The following is a 10,850-nucleotide window of genomic DNA, read 5'->3' on the forward strand; positions in this document are numbered from 1 at the left end:
GACCTTTTTCTTTCTTTTCTTTATCTTTCTTATACTTGTTAATACCTCTAATAAAAGAATGCTTCTTTAAAAACTGAAATGTTTAAACAAATTCTAACTTTGAAATGCATAAACAAAAATCTGTATACTATGCTAATCAAAATTCTGCATACTATACTAATCAAGATTCTGTATTCTATGCTACCCTATTTCTGCATACTATGCAAACATAAATTATGCACTATAATACTTAACCAAACTGCACTATAATCTTTTTCTTTAAAAACTGCACTATAAGTTCCACCAAAAATCTGCACTACAAGTTCCACCAAAAATCTGCACTATAAATTCCACCAAAAATCTGCACTATAAACTTTAAAGAAATCTACACCATAAGCTGTTAAGAAATCTGCACTACAAGCTATAAAGAAATCTGCTCTAAAGAAATCTGCATTTTAAGCTCTAAGAAATCTGCACTACAAGCTTAATTAAAATCTGCACTATGAGCCTACATAAAAATCTGCACTATAAGCTTAATTAAAATCTGCACTATAGGCTTAATTAAAAATCTGACTATAAGCTTAATTAAAATCTGCACTATAGGCTTAATTAAAATCTGCACTATAAGCCTAATTAAAAATCTGTACTATAAGCTTAATTAAAATCTGCACTATATGCTTAATTAAAATCTGCACTATAAGCTTAATTAAAATCTGCACTATAGGCTTAATTAAAATCTGCACTATAAGCCTACATAAAAATCTGTACTATAAGCTTAATTAAAATCTGTACTATAGGCTTAATTAAAAATCTGCACTATAAGCGCTTCTCATGCTTCGAATTCAAGAAGAACAAAGGTCCGAAACTACTCCTACTGCAGGTGAGAAGCACTTACCTTGATTCTTGGACTCACAACCGAACAAAAAGGACTTCTAGGACCTTGGCCGACCATCGGAGATGATGCCCTAACTCCCTTTCATTTTCTGCCCGAGCTCCGCCATCGTATGCAGAAGAGAAGGAGAGAATGGTTTAAAACAGAGCATCAACTTATCCCTTTTTATAACTTAATATTTCTGTTAACTCCTTAAATAATTTCGCTACCTTTTCTAAACAGACAAATCTAACATCAACTTATCCCTTTATAATCTAATATTCTGCTAACTATCTTAAATAAATTCACTACCTTTTCTAAACAGACAAATCCAACATCAACTTATCCCTTTTATAATATTCTGTTAACTATCTTAAATAAATTCGCCACCTTTTCTAAACAGACAAATCCAAGATCAACTTATCCCTTTTATAATCCAATATTTTGTTAACTATCTTAAATAAATTCGCTACCTTTCCTAAACAAAAAAATTCGTTTGCCCACCTGGTCAGCCGGGTTTTGACCGAGTCAAAGGTCGTGGGTTCAATTCTCGGCTTGGACAATTTTTTGGCGAAACTTGAATAAGAAAAAATTTTATGTCTAAATATTAACAGCGCACATTAAAAGCATGCCGTTAATACTTTAAATATTTAGCATGCTGCAAATACTTTTATTTATTATCAATAGCATGCAACATATATGCTGCGATTAGTTTGGAAATAATAAAAAAAAAGTAATAATAAAATAAAATTATGTTAAAAAAATTAAATAAAAAAACATGATTATAATAGAATGTAAAAAAAATTAAATTAAAAAAATACATAATGAAACGAAAACGCCACTTGGTTAAAAAAATCAAGTAAGAAAAAATTAAAGTTAATTAAAACAAAAAAAAAATTAAAGATCCTGTTAAATAATAAAACATGGCTAATTAATTAAAGAACGCATAGGTTATGTTAAGCCTTCGCTGCCCGACGCCTTCGCCGCCCGAACCCATTGCCGCAACAACTCCTTGCCTCTCCGTAATAGCTCTCTGCCTCTCTTCACTACCGTCGCCGTCGCCGTTGCCATTGCCGGACTCCTCTCTACCTCTCGGCACTCACCACCACCAGCCGTAGGGATCCTCTCCACCTCTCTGCACTGACCATTGCCGGCCGCACGACTCCACTCTGCCTCTCCGCACTCGCCGTCGTCTGCTACAAGACTTCCTTCCATCTCTCCGTATCATAGGACCACAGCAAGAGTAAGCAAGCCCTTTGTTAACCACTCCACACTCTACATCAAGCCAAAAGCTCAAAGCCAAAGGTAACCCTAATCTCTAAGTCCCTAAACTTATTTGGATGGCACTGCTCGACTCTTTCACTTTTATGAACTGTGTTCGGCTTTGATTGTTGTATACTTACAAAGTATGAACACTTAAATGCTCATTTTAGAAATGATTTTTGCAAGCCGCTACGCCATGCTCTGCTTTTGCTTTTGCTTCTGCTTCTGATTCTGATTCTGCTTATAGGAAATGCGAATGGAGTTGTATGGCTTGTGGTATATTTATAGGCAAAAGGATACATATATAACGGTGACCACTTCTCAATTCTAAGTTATATAGTGAACATCTTTATATTTTTCACATCAGATGTAATTAATTAGTTTTATATTAGATTGTGGTCATCTAAGTTATATAATGAACATCTTCTTTATATTTTTCACATCAGATGTAATTAGTTTTATATTAGATTGTGGTCAATGATTATTAATTTCTGGTAGGACACTTCAGCAACTTGTGCACTTGCCTTCAAATTACATTCAAGCATATTAAAATCTGAATTTGGAGTCATCAAAGATTTTGCTGCTTGGAGTCCACTCTGCTTTGCATCATGACTATATTTGCAAGTATTGCTAAAGTAATTTCAAGCGAGGGTTCCATATTTGCTGGAAACTGACAAGGCTACAGTGGAAATGGAGTGCATGGAAGAAGGATATCTTGCCAAGATAATACATGGAGATGGGTCCAAAGAGATAAAAGTTGGTGAGGTAATTACATATGCATTCATCTTTTACCCACCCAATACCAGTCTCATGCTCTTCCTTTTAGTTCATGAGGATTTAATTTTCATTAGCTTTGGAGGGAAATTTCCTATTCATCTTTTGTCTTGATTTTGTGATACTTGTTCCTGTTACTACTTTCAGCACTTATATGTTGTTGGTTTTGTTGAATTAAGAAACCCTTGGGCCTGTGATGGATGTCTTTATTGTTATTTTTGTACTGAATCTTAATAAACATTATGGATATCAGGATATGTTGTGGATATGTTGAATACTCTTACTAATAATTCATTTAGAGATCACTTTTTTGTTTTTGAGCGTGTGATCTCATGATTCACCAAAGTCTGCATGTGTCATTGTTGCAACTTGAATATTGTTAAACCAGTAACAACTAATTTCATATTGTCCATGCCTGTTTGCTCAAGTTCATTTACTTGATTGGATCATTGGAGAGGTTAGCTAGATTGGATCAAAATCACAAGAAGCATATTAGATCTCTAGGTGAAGTTGCTAAGGCTGCCATATACCTGTTGCATCACAATTGGATCATGCAGGAAAAGTGCATTGTCCTCTAACTGATAGTTCTCAAATATCACCAATTTACCAAATTCCCGAATCTTTTTTTATATTATTTGCTTTCCACAGCCACTAGGAGTTTAAACATCTTTCATTATTGATGTTGATTGAGTTCTTAAATTTTTTTTTCAGATGATAATGAAGTTTTTGAATAAAATAAAAACTCCTCCTGCATAACTTGCTTAGTTAGAAAAACCTTCACTATATTATGAATTATGTTCGGCTAATCCCTTTAAGCTATAGTGATTGGTTCAGTTTAAATAGATTTTTGGTGAACTGCCTGTAAACTGTAATGAGGATGTGTTGTTTGAATATATGAGGTGCATGAAGTATTGTTGCCATCTCATTCAAGTGGCCTGAGTACCTTCACAATTTGCATTATAAATATTCTCTGATTCTTATTATATTTTATTTTGATACAAGATATTACTTTTATTTGTTATGAATTTTAAATAATCTGCCATCAAACCATTGCTATGACTGTGGAGGAAAAGGGAGATATTGAGAAATTTAAAGATTACAAGGTTTCTGAATCTGTTGGTCCTACTGAAGTTCAGCCACCATCTGAACCAGCACAATCTAAAAAGGACATATGCTGTGCATTTCTGTATTCTACTGCAGAATTTTCACATGAGTTGATTTCTTTATTATATGTTGATTTCATTTACATGTATTATTTGTTGATGTTCAGTATAGTCATCTATTATATTAATGATAATATATTGAAAGTTTTTTTTGTTGTAGAAAAAATATTAGAATGCCCACCCGAATCTCAAAACACAACTAATATTGTTGATGATACAATTAGCATTGTGTTTGGCAAAGAAGCTCGGGGTAGAGTGCGCGGAATGGGCTTTGGAGTAACACCATCGAAAGTTGGAGCTTCTGTGCCACAAAATGGAACGGTTTAACAACTTCAAACTATAGTACAAAATGTTCAACAACAAATGCAAGAAATGAAGCAACAAAATCAACTAGAAATGCAAGAAATGACGTCTATGTTTTTACAAAGTATGAGACAACAAAATCATCCAGAACAGGTTAGTAAGTAAACAATATATATATAATAAGTTTGATATGTACACTTAAATGCTTTTAAATTATCATGATGACATTGCTTGACGCGATTTGGTTGTAAAATTAGATTGCTAGTGGTGACATTTGTAGCGGTATTGGGAATGAAATTGGTAGCAATAGAGATATCAATATTGGTGCCAAAAAAAGTGATGATTTTAGTCATGTTTTTCAGGTGATTATCATAAAATTATGTATTTCTGAATCACTAAATTGTTACAAAAATATATATGATTGAATTAATAACTTTGTATTGTTTATTTACAGTCAAATTTGAGAAATGTGAGTCGTGGAGATATCTGTGCTAATACTAAATGTAAGCTGCTTCATTGGTCTACTGATGAATTAGTTGTTGCAGAAGGTCGAATTGCATCCACAGATCTAAACACAAAAGTGCATCACGTTATTCTTGGTGGATCATGTTGGAAAGTTTAGGTTGATAAAGTTTTGGTGGAAAAGGTGGACCTAATTCGACCAAATGATAAAATGCAGTTTCTTGATAATGCAATAGGAAGCACGGATGCATGGTTATTGAAATTTATAGTATTGTCTGATTGATACATAATATACTAATTTGTGTGGATTGTAAGTTTAATTATTGTTATGTAATAACTAGTTTGATAGAGATTTCGTATCTTGTTTAAGATCTTTAATTTTTTTTATTATAATGAAAAACTATGACTTTTGTTAATTTTGTGGATTTATTTGTACTAAATTTGTTATAAAATTTTGGTTTATTATTTTCATCAAATTAATATTTTTTTTAATATAGTTAAGACTATCAACAGCGTACATTTATAAGCTGTAGATTATTATCCTTAGCGCATAAAAATACTTTCCGCGGCGTGCTTTGCGTGCTGCGGATAATGTTATCCGCAGCGCGCAAAGCACGCTGTCAATAATTTAGGACATTTAACAGCTTGTAATTGTGCAGCGTGCAATGCGCGCTGCGGAAAGCGAATTTGCGTGCTACGAAAAGCTATTTTTATTGTAGTGGTTGCTCGAGAAGGCTGAAATTTGGTTCGGGTGAGCCTTATTTCGGTTGGCTGAAATCAACTAAGCAAGCGGAGCCGGAGCGGAAGACCCGGACCGAGGTGAGTAGCACCGGAACAGAGGGCCTAGACCAAAAGTCAACTTGGTTGACTTTAGTGGTCCGGGCGCCCGGACCCATCCGGGTGCCCTGACCGTCCGGGCGCCTGGAGTTGAATTTTGCGCGGATAATATTATCCGCAGCGCGCAAAGCACGCTGTCAATAATTTAGGACTTTTAACAGCTTGTAATTGTGCAGCGTGCAATGCGCGCTGCGGAAAGCGAATTTGCGTGCTACGAAAAGCTATTTTTATTGTAGTGGTTGCTCGAGAAGGCTGAAATTTGGTTCGGGTGAGCCTTATTTCGGTTGGCTGAAATCAACTAAGCAAGCGGAGCCGGAGCGGAAGACCCGGACCGAGGTGAGCAGCACCGGAACAGAGGGCCTAGACCAAAAGTCAACTTGGTTGACTTTAGTGGTCCGGGCGCCCGGACCCATCCGGGTGCCCTGACCGTCCGGGCGCCCGGAGTTGAATTTTGACCAGGATCATGTCAAACATGATCCGTTGTGAAGGGGATAAAAGTTTATCCCCTCCTAGGCGCTTGGACCCCTTTCAGGCACCCCGACCAAGACAATAAATACAGCCTTAGTCCAGAAGCTTCAAATCATCTCAGAAATTGTGTATTCTAACACTTGTGCACTTCCAGTTGTAGTTTAGCTTCTATTTCTTTGTGCCTCATTGCTGTAAGAGGCTTCTCCGCCTAAAGGAGTACTAGTGCGACACTTTCCTTGGATTAACAACCTCCCCGGCTGTAACCAAGTAAAATTCTTATGCCTCTACTTTCTATTTTATTGCTTTTATATTTTTATGCAAGTGTTAGTTTAAGAAGTCCGAGAAGGGTTGGTCTTTATTTTCGCAGGGCTATTCAACCCCCTTCTAGCCGGCCGATGTGATCCAACACCATTTACTAGTTTTGGAATTTATGTCAATCTTAGAATCTACGATAAATATATTTTTATATGTATTTTTCTCAAGTAGACATTGGTAAAATAAATCTCTCCATAAAATTTAAAAAGTTTTGTAAGTCTATGGAATTTTTGGTGCATTTCTAAAGTTGGGTCAGAAATGCTATTTTTGACTGAGATAGTATACCAGTCGACTGATAAAATTACCAGTCGACTGATAATACTATTCATGAGCACAGAATATCGTTATAAGCTCATTTTGAAGAGGGGAGTAGACTAGGGTTAATGGCAATCGACTGATATATTCTGAAAGTGTGTTGTAGCAATAGGAAATGACCAAAAGGATGGAGAACATATATGTAATCCTATGAGATATTAATACATGATGTTTATAGTCATTAGAGGTTAAAAAGTCTAATAATTGGGATATTATTGGAGCTCTTTTTGATGTATAGCAAAGGGAGATAAGTGTTGAGTTTAAGTGGGAAACCTACACACCCTTGCAAGAAAATCTAGCTCAAGGGGGAGTTTAGGTGAAGGGCCGGGGGAGCCTAGGGTTAGGTTCCATGACTTATGCATGAGTAGATATACATGTTTATTTGCATTATTATTGCATTTATATTTCCCTAACTTAAACGGGTTGCCAAACATCCAAAAGGGAGAGATTATTGGAGCAATCTGGGTACTGTAGGTTTTGATGTTTGAGCAAAGGTTTAAGTTAGGTTTATTATTGTATTTGATATGCATTGTGAGTGTATAGGATACAGGTACAATAAGGAGAGCCCAAGTATGATCTTGACTGTAACAACCACCCTTCTTACTACTACTACACTCTAAGGATGACCGTTACTTAACTACTAATTCTACTTAACCGGTATGATTAAAAATCATATGGAAACCCTACCGAAAAATTTCGGCAGAGTCTCCCTTGTACCGGTGACCATAAACCAAGATACAAGCATAGTATACATCAGCCACTGGCGGCTGGAACATTTATCAAACACCCACGCAGTTAAATAAGTATCAAACATACAAATATCTACTTACTAAACTGAACTCATCCTACATGCAATCTAAACAAAATAATCTCAAATGACATGAACTTAAAATACAATTCAAATGTTTACAATAACTAAAATGCGGAAGCTAAAATTAAAACTTCTTTCCTAGTCCCAAGGCTTCCATAGTCCTAGCATCACACATCCTTCGTACACCTCTTTGTCGCCTTCCTTTCTATAACTTTTCCTTTCCTGTATCTGCAGTAAGAGGAAGAGCAATCTATAAGCAAAATTTACTTAGTAAGCGCTATCTAACTCACAAAAAAAACACAAATATGCATGTATACAGAAATCTAAAACTGAATGCTCAAAAGGAAATCTACTCATGCTCATCTACTAGTGAATAAACAAACATACTGAAGTGCTAAACATGTAAAGCTACTCATGCTCTTCTAATAGCAAGGAACAGTAAGCTAATCTAAATAACATGCTAGCATAAAAGAAAACTCAACTTGCTGCTTTTAAAACAAAATGAAACTTATTTCATTTGTTCTAAACTTATTCTTTTATTTCACTTGTTTAAAAACTTCTTCTTTAATACTTTTATACTTATGTAAAACTTTTTTTACTTGTTCAAAAACTTATACTTATAATACTTCAAAATAATAATCAACTTTCTTCTTGGGTCCGGCAACTGTACTTGCTATGCGCGCATCCCTAACTAGACCCGAGATAGCTGGTCCCGAATCTAGTAGGGTTTACTATTGTAACGACCCGACCCATTTGGCTGCCCATTTGGCGACCCTCGGGTCGTCGACCGTCGGCCGTGCCGTTACTACTAGGTTATCTAAACCTAGGGACGACTATGAGAGCCCAACCCAAAGACAACTGAGAGTCCAGTACAGTGCCACTGATAAAAGTAAAATACTTGTTATATTTTAATACTTCTAATATATAATGCCTCGGCATTTTCTTTAGCACCTTGTGTGCCAAATTCCCTAAAGTCTTGACTTTGGGATCTACTTAAGGCCTTGGTCTTTTTCTTTCTTTTCTTTATCTTTCTTATACTTTTCTTAAACTCAAAATACTGATAAGGAACTCAAAATTTGTAACTGAAATGCTTAAAGAAAAATCTACACTACAATGCTTAATTAAAATCTGCATTATAAGCTTAAATAAAAATCTGTACTTATAAGCTTAATTAAAATCTGCACTATAGGCTTAATTAAAATCTGCACTATAAGCTTAAATAAAAATCTGCACTATAAGCTTAATTAAAATCTGCACTATAGGCTTAATTAAAATCTGCATTATAAGCCTAAATAAAAATCTGCACTATAAGCTTAATTAAAATATGCACTATAGGCTTAATTAAAATCTGCACTATAAGCCTAAATAAAATTCTGCACTATGAGCTTAATTAAAATCTGCACTATAGGCTTAATTAAAATTTGCACTATAAGCTTAATTAAAATCTGCTCTATAAGCTTGATAAAAATCTGCACTATAAGCTGACATAAAAATCTGCATATGAGCTTAATTAAAATCTGCACTATAAGCTTAATTAAAATCTGCACTGTAAGCATAAGTAAAAATCTGCACCTATATACTTAATTAAAATCTGAACCTATAAGCTTAATTAAAATCTGCACTATAGACTTAATTAAAATATGCACTATAAGCTCACATAAAAATCTGCATATGAGCTTAATTAAGAATCTGCACTATAAGCGCTCCTCATACTTCGAATACCAGAAGAACAAAGGTTCGAAACTACTCCTACTGCAGGTGAGAAGCACTTACCTTGATTCTTGGACTCACAACCTGTAACGACCCAATTTTCCCTATTTCAAGTTCTAAAAGTCCATAAAAATATTTGGAAATACTTTTTAAATATTCTAGAGATTTTTAGGAATTTTTAGAGTATTTTTACGTAATTTTTGGAGGTCGTTTAGTAGGGTTACAAAAAGAAAGAAGTTTTAAAAAAAAAAACGTTGAAGGTGAGATTCGAACCCACGACCTCGGGTCGGACTGACCCAAGCAAAACCAGCCCAACCAACCGACCTGCAGTTGTTTTGTGATTAAGAAGGGAAGCGAATATATTTAAGCAGTAAGGAAAAACGGAAATAAATTGAAACAAAATGGCGTGGTTGGGGATTTGAACCTGTGGCCTTTGGCTTGGGTCAAAACTCGGCTGACCAGCTGCGCCAGCGGCCACCACTAATTAGATAGGCAGCGACAAATATCTAAGCTATAGTTGGAACGTTTAAAATAAATTGGAAATAAAAGTGCGCGGCTGAGGGTTCGAAGCCGAGGCCTTTGACCCGAGCAAAACCCGCCTGACCAGCTGTGCTGGCGGCAATTGTTAAATAAGGAAAGAGTGAATAATACTTAAGCAGTAGTTAGATAATAAGAACCCTAGTTATAAGAAGAGAACTTAGGTATTTTTCCGTGACCGAAAATTTCCTTACCCTCTTCTCTTCTCGCGACGGCGTCGCGACTTCTGCTCGGGCGAAAGAGGCGACGGGGCTAGGTTTTTTCTCTCCAGCGCCGGCAAAGGGCTTTTCCGGCGGGTCCTCAACCGTGTGTGACTACCATCGTCGAGGAGGATCTGTGGGCGCAAGAAGAAGCCGAAAACTCAAGTTATCCGAACCCTAGAATCCCTCATCTTCTTCAGTTGTAAGTTAAAGAAGCAAGGTGAGTTGCTTCTCACCTGCAGTAGGAGTAGTTCCGATTCGTTTGGTGTTTCCTTGTTGGTTCGAGTTTTACTGTGAAGCATGTTTAGGGATTTTGGTTTTCTGCCGTGAGGGGTTAAGGAAGATGAAGGGGTTTTTTTGTTTGGATTAGATTTTTGGATTTAGCTTATTCCTGATTTCGAGTTAATCTGTGAAGTTTGATGGTTAAGGTTTGCTGTGCAATTCGGGTTTGTGACCTTGCTGTGCAAATCGGATTGGTACGGATTTGGGTTTGTGCCATGCATTAGGCTTGAGTAACCTTGATTTGGAAGTTCAGTTTTGAAATCTTGTTGTAAATTCTGAACATGAACAGCCTTTATAAGTGCAGATTTAGTTTTGTTGAAATCTGAGATAAATGAATAAGTTGTTTAGGTTTAACATGTGGTTTCGGTTTCTACTAGTTGAACATGAGCAGCCGACCCTTTAGTTTGCAACATTGATATCTTTAAATTCCTTTCTTTGCTACTGCATGAGAATGAGCAGCCGACCTTTAGCTTGCAGTGTTGATTTTCTTGATTTTTCTTCCTTGCTATTAATTGAGCATGAACAGCAGTGTAGTTTCCTTAATGAGCATGCACAATTTG

The 10,850-nt window shown here is 35.9% G+C and overlaps 2 long non-coding RNA genes across 6 annotated transcripts; both read left to right on the forward strand.

Moving 5' to 3' along the window:
- Nucleotides 1-1,936: 1,936 nt before the first annotated feature.
- On the forward strand, nt 1,937-4,314 carry LOC122029667. Of its 5 annotated transcripts, none has more exons than XR_006125119.1 (3): nt 1,937-2,155; nt 2,361-2,423; nt 2,612-2,878. It is a non-coding gene; the product is annotated as an uncharacterized LOC122029667 (long non-coding RNA). The 5 variants fall into 5 exon arrangements; XR_006125121.1 differs by having other exon boundaries at nt 2,622-2,878; XR_006125122.1 differs by lacking the exon at nt 1,937-2,155 and adding an exon at nt 4,211-4,314 and having other exon boundaries at nt 2,332-2,423.
- Nucleotides 4,315-4,460: 146 nt separating this feature from the next.
- Nucleotides 4,461-4,681, forward strand: LOC122028729. Its single transcript, XR_006124937.1, has 2 exons — nt 4,461-4,506; nt 4,611-4,681. It is a non-coding gene; the product is annotated as an uncharacterized LOC122028729 (long non-coding RNA).
- The last annotated feature ends 6,169 nt before the right edge of the window (nt 4,682-10,850 follow it).

The sequence above is a fragment of the Zingiber officinale genome, chromosome 10B, assembly GCF_018446385.1.
Source record: "Zingiber officinale cultivar Zhangliang chromosome 10B, Zo_v1.1, whole genome shotgun sequence".
Classification (NCBI taxonomy): domain Eukaryota; kingdom Viridiplantae; phylum Streptophyta; class Magnoliopsida; order Zingiberales; family Zingiberaceae; genus Zingiber; species Zingiber officinale.